Source organism: Hippoglossus stenolepis, chromosome 14 (assembly GCF_022539355.2).
Source record: "Hippoglossus stenolepis isolate QCI-W04-F060 chromosome 14, HSTE1.2, whole genome shotgun sequence".
NCBI classification, from domain to species: domain Eukaryota; kingdom Metazoa; phylum Chordata; class Actinopteri; order Pleuronectiformes; family Pleuronectidae; genus Hippoglossus; species Hippoglossus stenolepis.
The window spans coordinates 4,481,774-4,490,763 of NC_061496.1; the positions used below are offsets into that span (position 1 = coordinate 4,481,774).

An 8,990-nucleotide genomic window follows, 5' to 3' on the forward strand; every position below is an offset into this window, starting at 1 on the left:
TTGGGGCTGTAGTTGTTGTGGTTGGGACTGTAGTTGTTGTGGTTGGGGCTGTAGTTGTTGTGGTTGGGGCTGTAGTTGTTGTGGTTGGGACTGTAGTTGTTGTGGTTGAGCTGAGTTGTTGTGGTTGGGACTGTAGTTGTTGTGGTTGGACTGAGTTTGTGGTTGGGATATAGTTGTTGTGGTTGGGCGAGTTGTGTGGTTGGGACTGTAGTTGTTGTGGTTGGGGCTGTAGTTGTTGTGGTTGGGCCTGTAGTTGTTGTGGTTGGGACTGTAGTTGTTGTGGTTGGAGCTGTAGTTGTTGTGGTTGGGACTGTAGTTGTTGTGGTTGGGACTGTAGTTGTTGTGGTTGGAGCTGTAGTTGTTGTGGTTGGGACTGTAGTTGTTGTGGTTGGGACTGTAGTTGTTGTGGTTGGGGCTGTAGTTGTTGTGGTTGGGGCTGTAGTTGTTGTGGTTGGGGCTGTAGTTGTTGTGGTTGGGACTGTAGTTGTTGTGGTTGGGGCTGTAGTTGTTGTGGTTGGGACTGTAGTTGTTGTGGTTGGGGCTGTAGTTGTTGTGGTTGGGGCTGTAGTTGTTGTGGTTGGGACTGTAGTTGTTGTGGTTGGAGCTGTAGTTGTTGTGGTTGGGACTGTAGTTGTTGTGGTTGGAGCTGTAGTTGTTGTGGTTGGGACTGTAGTTGTTGTGGTTGGGGCTGTAGTTGTTGTGGTTGGGGCTGTAGTTGTTGTGGTTGGGGCTGTAGTTGTTGTGGTTGGGGCTGTAGTTGTTGTGGTTGGGACTGTAGTTGTTGTGGTTGGGACTGTAGTTGTTGTGGTTGGAGCTGTAGTTGTGGTTGGGACTGTAGTTGTTGTGGTTGGGACTGTAGTTGTTGTGGTTGGAGCTGTAGTTGTTGTGGTTGGGACTGTAGTTGTTGTGGTTGGGACTGTAGTTGTTGTGGTTGGGGCTGTAGTTGTTGTGGTTGGGACTGTAGTTGTTGTGGTTGGGGCTGTAGTTGTTGTGGTTGGGACTGTAGTTGTTGTGGTTGGGGCTGTAGTTGTTGTGGTTGGGGCTGTAGTTGTTGTGGTTGGGGCTGTAGTTGTTGTGGTTGGGCCTGTAGTTGTTGTGGTTGGGACTGTAGTTGTTGTGGTTGGAGCTGTAGTTGCTGTGGTTGGAGCTGTAGTTGTTGTAGTTGGAGCTGCCGTGGTTGGAGCTGCCGTGGTTGGAGCTGTAGTTGCTGTAGTTGGAGCTGCCGTGGTTGGAGCTGTCATGGTTGTTACTACAATTGTTGTTTGATTAACATCTGTGGTCCGTGTTGATTATGTAAAGAGACGTTATGAAAGAGAGAAAAAAAGTTAAGGAATCCTGAATAGAAGAAAATCAAAGATGACTTGAACATAACACATATCCTCTGTCTCCCCTGAACAAGCTGCTTCATTACAACCGAGTGGGAAACTTATCAATCCATATGTGTTTTTGTGCTGACACAACCAAAACCTTGTGGATAAGTAGATAAAGTATGAGAGGAAGGATGACTTATCAGATTTGAGTTGTGTTTCTAAACATGCAGGTTTTATCATTTGGTATCAATTGAAACAGCAGTTTCTACCAAGTTTGATACAAGGAAATAAAACGCTGCTTCTCAAACAAAGTGAACAAAAGGAACTGAACATATTTAAAGCACAACACAGACTATATGTCTGTAAACCTAAATCACTGAGCTGCAAAGCAATGCCAAGCTCAAGAATGCGTAACAACCTTGTTCTGATCGAGTTCTATAAACACTATGTCTAACAAGCCACTGCTGTGAACCAGTTCAGAATCAATTTCACCCAAGATTTGCTGACCCAAGCCTGGAAAACAAGCTGTAAGCAGCATCTTCATCACTACCATCTGACACCAGGCTGAACCTAAGAGAAGAAGCTCCAACCCGCGTGTCAGAGAGCTGCTGTGATACATCTCTTCAATAATTTAATGTTGCCTTGAAAGGATGTCGTGAAATTTGAAATTGGCCTTGAGTCAAAGTCTGTTGGTCTGTATTTTATTAGCCTTAATTTAACCATGTTAGTCCCATTGAGATGAAGAGTCTCTTTTACAAGGGAAATTATTATTTTCTCTTTTTTAGTATTAATTACAATCAGATGTAAGACATGTATACAGTGTCTAAAAGTGCTGCCAATAAACCAAGTAAAGATCCACTCCAGGTGAGAGAGTGGAACCTGAGTCTGCCGGCCAGGATTTACAGTTGTGTACTTGTTAATGATTCTCCTATGTCCTTGACAAAGATCCATTCAAGTATCAAATGTCATCTTGGAAATGAAGTAAACCCAATGAATTGTTTCTTTTCAATCCCATTTAATCAAGTAATTACTTTATTCATCTCTGAAACCTTTTACCAAGTTTTTATAACTTTAGGATGGTTTAGTCATAAAGTCGTATCTGTAATTATTCTCATGATTAGTCTTAATTAATCCTGTGTTATAACCTGTTGCAACAAAATAACACATTTTCTTTTGGTTTAATTATTGTTGTTTTATGTTGCTTGCAGCAAATTATATTTATTTCATCAGACAACAATAGTAACTTTTTGAAGGAGACACCAATAGCAGGCAAAAACATATCCCATTATTTTTCAGAATTTCAAATAGATAACACATAATAACACACATGAATCACTAATCACCACGGAGCTGCTCTTCAAGTACTCTCCTAAATTACGTATAATAAAATGCTGACCTTGGGCACAGGATGCATGAAAATATCCAAGCAAAAATATACAATAGAGGATTGTTCTTTCCATGATGGGTGGTGTTACTCCTCACTACTACAAGAACAGAGTGGTAGTTTGTCTTTGATTTCTAATGTGCTTAAGTTGTGCTTTGCTCCTCCTTCAGCTCCAGAGAGCGTGACAAGGTAGCAGTGATAGAGGCTGCAGTCATATAACCGGAAAAACCAGGTAAGCTATCAGACGTGCATGTTTACAAAATACACAACACACTACAAACGAAAGTATCACCAAAAAAAAGAAAACTAAAAAGAGGAGACGGACAAACCAGTTCTTCAAAAATAATTACAACTCGTCATAGTTTGCAATGATTGGTGAGAAAGTCTTTGTTTTTTTTGGTCAGAAAAATTAAATTTTTTGAAGATTACAGTTTATATTGTAAGTTGTAGTTCACACATGGAATGCTGAGAATCAATTAGTGAGTGTTTAAGGACAGTATGCGTTTGATTTTTACACATATGAAAAGGTTACTTAAGTGGAACTTGAACACATATGACACCATGATGTGTTGGCTCCAGTCAAATTGTTAGGGTAGTGGTTGTTGTAGTTGGGGTAAAATCAACTGTGCTGTGCTGCAAATATTTTACATGTTATTTAACAAAATAAAAGGTGCATGAGGGGACTTCCAAGCTTCTGCATTTCCCCCAAAACACCTTCTCATGCACCTTGAGCACATCCAGCTACTTCTGGTGGTTTGGAAATAGATGTTGTGGATCTTTGCAGCACAGTGGAGCACACTTACATCTGATGTGTTTAGCTAACTGTCACAAAACTCAAATATTTCTTTCCATATATAATAAAATCATTATGATGAACTCCCCTTTTACATTGTGTTAAAACTATACCACCAGTACAATTGTTTTTTTTACAATCTCTGTCCCCATGGAGCTTCTATGGGGCAACTCTGACCCTTTCAATGGATTTCACTTTCACTGTGAAGTCTGTGCTGTTCAGGAGCGTCGTTCTAAAGAACTAAATGGAGAGAAAAACACAGAATAGACATCAGAAGATCAATCTCATTTCCTTCACCTCATCCATTTGTATTGTGTACATGCATTATCGTGGTTTATATTGAGTGAAGAGATTTAACGGAAGAGTTATTTTAACATTTCTGTTTTACGTACCTGATTGACACGCTCAGCGATGGTTCCATTGCTGAGCTCACCATACGTGGTGATTTTCATTTGTAGATATATTATGCAGTGCCTGCAGGGATTGACAACGCTTAACATTTAGAAATTAATTCAAACAACAGTGAATGATTAAATACTTATTCTATGTGAAAAGACTCCTTGTGAATAGAGTAACTGTGGTCACTGATTTACTTTCTGGGATATTGCCCAAATGTTTTTTAACATTGTGGTGCTTGTGTCAACTATTAACAAATGAATGAATGAAAAATACATAACCACCATATTATGTTTTAGATTGTAATTTATCTCCTGTTGAATTATAATCCTGCCCAAATTCTATTAAACCACACTGGGATAATATACATTATGAAGTCATGACAATTTGAAATCAGTTACCTGGACTGGTGTTGTAGTTGTGGCTGGAGTGTTGTTAGTGGCTGGAGATGTTGTAGTTGTGGCTGGAGGTGTTGTGGTTGGAGCTGTAGTTGTTGTGGTTGGGACTGTAGTTGCTGTGGTTGGGGCTGTAGTTGTGTGGTTGGGACTGTAGTTGTTGTGGTTGGGGCTGTAGTTGTTGTGGTTGGGGCTGTAGTTGCTGTGGTTGGGACTGTAGTTGCTGTGGTTGGAGCTGTAGTTGCTGTGGTTGGACTGTAGTTGTGGTTGGTTTGCAGCTTGTTGTGGCTGGGACTGTAGTTGTTGTGGTTGGGACTGTAGTTGCTGTGGTTGGGGCTGTAGTTGTTGTGGTTGGGACTGTAGTTGTGCAGTTGCTGTGGTTGGGACTGTAGTTGTTGTGGTTGGGGCTGTAGTTGTTGTGGTTGGGCCTGTAGTTGTTGTGGTTGGGACTGTAGTTGTTGTGGTTGGAGCTGTAGTTGTTGTGGTTGGGACTGTAGTTGTTGTGGTTGGGACCGTAGTTGTTGTGGTTGGAGCTGTAGTTGTTGTGGTTGGGACTGTAGTTGCTGTGGGACTGTAGTTGTTGTGGTTGGAGCCGTAGTTGTAGGCTTGGACTGTAGTTGCTGTGGTTGGGGCTGTAGTTGTTGTGGTTGGGACTGTAGCTTGTGGTTGGACCGTAGTTGTTGTGGTTGGGGCTGTAGTTGTTGTGGTTGGGACTGTAGTTGCTGTGGTTGGAGCTGTAGTTGCTGTGGTTGGGACTGTAGTTGTTGTGGTTGGAGCTGTAGTTGTGGTTGGGACTGTAGTTGCTGTGGTTGGGACCGTAGTTGTGTGGTTGGGGCTGTAGTTGTTGTGGCTGGGACTGTAGTTGCTGTGGTTGGGGCTGTAGTTGCTGTGGTTGGAACTGTAGTTGCTGTGGTTGGGGCTGTAGTTGTTGTGGTTGGGCCTGTAGTTGCTGTGGTTGGGACTGTAGTTGCTGTGGTTGGAGCTGTAGTTGTTGTGGTTGGGACTGTAGTTGCTGTGGTTGGAGCTGTAGTTGCCTGGGACCGTAGTTGCTGTGGTTGGGGTGGGTTGAGCTGTAGTTGTTGTGGTTGGGACCGTAGTTGTTGTGGCTGGGACTGTAGTTGCTGTGGTTGGGGCTGTAGTTGCTGTGGTTGGACTGTGTTGCTGTTGTGGCTGTAGTTGTTGTGGTTGGGACTGTAGTTGTTGTGGTTGGAGCTGTAGTTGTTGTGGTTGGGACCGTAGTTGTTGTGGTTGGTGCTGTAGTTGTTGTGGTTGGGCCTGTAGTTGTTGTAGTTGGGACTGTAGTTGCTGTGGTTGGAGCTGTAGTTGCTGTGGTTGGAGCTGTAGTTGCTGTAGTTGGAGCTGCCGTGGTTGAGCTGCCGTGGTTGGAGCTGTAGTTGCTGTAGTTGGAGCTGCCGTGGTTGGAGCTGTCATGGTTGTTACTACAATTGTTGTTTGATTAACATCTGTGGTCCGTGTTGATTATGTAAAGAGACGTTATGAAAGAGAGAAAAAAGTTATGAATCCTGAATAGAAGAAAATCAAAGATGACTTGAACATAACACATATCCTCTGTCTCCCCTGAACAAGCTGCTTCATTACAACCGAAAGGGAAACTTATCAATCCATATGTGGTTTTGTGCTGACACAACCAAAACCTTGTGGATAAGTAGATAAAGTATGAGAGGAAGGATGACTTATCAGATTTGAGTTGTGTTTCTAAACATGCAGGTTTTATCATTTGGTATCAATTGAAACAGCAGTTTCTACCAAGTTTGATACAAGGAAATAAAACGCTGCTTCTCAAACAAAGTGAACAAAAGGAACTGAACATATTTAAAGCACAACACAGACTATATGTCTGTAAACCTAAATCACTGAGCTGCAAAGCAATGCCAAGCTCAAGAATGCGTAACAACCTTGTTCTGATCGAGTCTATAAACACTATGTCTAACAAGCCACTGCTGTGAACCAGTTCAGAATCAATTTCACCCAAGATTTGCTGACCCAAGCCTGGAAAACAAGCTGTAAGCAGCATCTTCATCACTACCATCTGACACCAGGCTGAACCTAAGAGAAGAAGCTCCAACCCGCGTGTCAGAGAGCTGCTGTGATTACATCTCTTCAATAATTTAATGTTGCCTTGAAAGGATGTCGTGAAATTTGAAATTGGCCTTGAGTCAAAGTCTGTTGGTCTGTATTTTATTAGCCTTAATTTAACCATGTTAGTCCCATTGAGATGAAGAGTCTCTTTTACAAGGGAAATTATTATTTTCTCTTTTTTAGTATTAATTACAATCAGATGTAAGACATGTATACAGTGTCTAAAAGTGCTGCCAATAAACCAAGTAAAGATCCACTCCAGGTGAGAGAGTGGAACCTGAGTCTGCCGGCCAGGATTTACAGTTGTGTACTTGTTAATGATTCTCCTATGTCCTTGACAAAGATCCATTCAAGTATCAAATGTCATCTTGGAAATGAAGTAAACCCAATGAATTGTTTCTTTTCAATCCCATTTAATCAAGTAATTACTTTATTCATCTCTGGAAACCTTTTACCAAGTTTTTATAACTTTAGGATGGTTTAGTCATAAAGTCGTATCTGTAATTATTCTCATGATTAGTCTTAATTAATCCTGTGTTATAACCTGTTGCAACAAAATAACACATTTTCTTTTGGTTTAATTATTGTTGTTTTATGTTGCTTGCAGCAAATTATATTTATTTCATCAGACAACAATAGTAACTTTTTGAAGGAGACACCAATAGCAGGCAAAAACATATCCCATTATTTTTCAGAATTTCAAATAGATAACACATAATAACACACATGAATCACTAATCACCACGGAGCTGCTCTTCAAGTACTCTCCTAAATTACGTATAATAAAATGCTGACCTTGGGCACAGGATGCATGAAAATATCCAAGCAAAAATATACAATAGAGGATTGTTCTTTCCATGATGGGTGGTGTTACTCCTCACTACCAAGAACAGAGTGGTAGTTTGTCTTTGATTTCTAATGTGCTTAAGTTGTGCTTTGCTCCTCCTTCAGCTCCAGAGAGCGTGATAAGGTAGCAGTGATAGAGGCTGCAGTCATATAACCGAAAACCAGGTAAGCTATCAGACGTGCATGTTTACAAAATACACAACACACTACAAACGAAAGTATCACCAAAAAAGAAAACTAAAAAGAGGAGACGGACAAACCAGTTCTTCAAAAAAATTACAACTCGTCATAGTTTGCAATGATTGGTGAGAAAGTCTTTGTTTTTTTGGTCAGAAAAATTAAATTTTTGAAGATTACAGTTTATATTGTAAGTTGTAGTTCACACATGGAATGCTGAGAATCAATTAGTGAGTGTTTAATGACAGTATGCGTTTGATTTTACACATATGAAAAGGTTACTTAAGTGGAACTTGAACACATATGACACCATGATGTGTTGGGTCCAGTCAAATTGTTAGGTAGTGGTTGTTGTAGTTGGGGTAAAATCAACTGTGCTGTGCTGCAAATATTTTACATGTTATTTAACAAAATAAAAGGTGCATGAGGGGACTTCCAAGCTTATTTCCCAAAACACCTTCTCATGCACCTTGAGCACATCCAGCTACTTCTGGTGGTTGAAATAGATGTTGTGGATCTTTGCAGCACAGTGGAGCACACTTACATCTGATGTGTTTAGCTAACTGTCACAAAACTCAAATATTTCTTTCCATATATTATAAAATCATTATGATGAACTCCTTTACATTGTGTTAAAACTATACCACCAGTACAATTGTTTTTTTACAATCTCTGTCCCCATGGAGCTTCTATGGGGCAACTATGGGACCCTTTCAATGGATTTCACTTTCACTGTGAAGTCTGTGCTGTTCAGGAGCGTCGTTCTAAGAACTAAATGGAGAAAAACACAGAATAGACATCAGAAGATCAATCTCATTTCCTTCACCCCATCCATTTGTATTGTGTACATGCATTATCGTGGTTTATATTGAGTGAAGAGATTTAACGGAAGAGTTATTTTAACATTTCTGTTTTACGTACCTGATTGACACGCTCAGCGATGGTTCCATTGCTGAGCTCACCATACGTGGTGATTTTCATTTGTAGATATATTATATCTTCAGTGCCTGCAGGGATTGACAATGCTTAACATGTGGAAATTGATTCAAACAACAGTGAATGATTAAATACTTATTCTATGTGAAAAGACTCCTTGTGAATAGATTAACTGTGGTCACTGATTTACTTTCTGGGATATTGCCCAAATGTTTTTTTTAACATTGTGGTGCTTGTGTCAACTATTAACAAATGAATGAATGAAAAATACATAACCACCATATTATGTTTTAGATTGTAATTTATCTCCTGTTGAATTATAATCCTGCCCAAATTCTGTTTTAACCACACTGGGATAATATACATTATGAAATCATGACAATTTGAAATCAGTTACCCTGGGCTGGAGTGGTAGTCGTTGTTGTAGTTGGAGCTGTAGTTGTTGTAGTTGGAGCTGTAGTTGCTGTGGTTGGAGCTGTAGTGTTTGTAGTTGGGACTGTAGTTGCTGTGGTTGGAGCTGTAGTTGTTGTAGTTGGGACTGTAGTTGCTGAGGTTGGAGCTGTAGTTGTTGTAGTTGGGGCTGCAGTTGCTGTGGTTGGAGCTGTAGTTGCTGTGGTTGGAGCTGTAGTTGGGGCTGTAGTTGAGCTGTAGTT

General features: G+C 40.6%; 1 long non-coding RNA gene across 2 annotated transcripts; it reads right to left on the bottom strand.

The window, feature by feature from the left end:
• Positions 1-1,096: 1,096 nt before the first annotated feature.
• Positions 1,097-8,847, bottom strand: LOC118120974. Of its 2 annotated transcripts, XR_007034807.1 has the most exons (4): positions 8,735-8,847; positions 8,323-8,408; positions 2,707-3,727; positions 1,097-1,273 (listed from the first exon to the last, which is right to left on the bottom strand). It is a non-coding gene; the product is annotated as an uncharacterized LOC118120974 (long non-coding RNA). The 2 variants fall into 2 exon arrangements; XR_007034808.1 differs by lacking the exons at positions 8,323-8,408; positions 8,735-8,847 and adding an exon at positions 3,880-3,954.
• Positions 8,848-8,990: the final 143 nt, after the last annotated feature.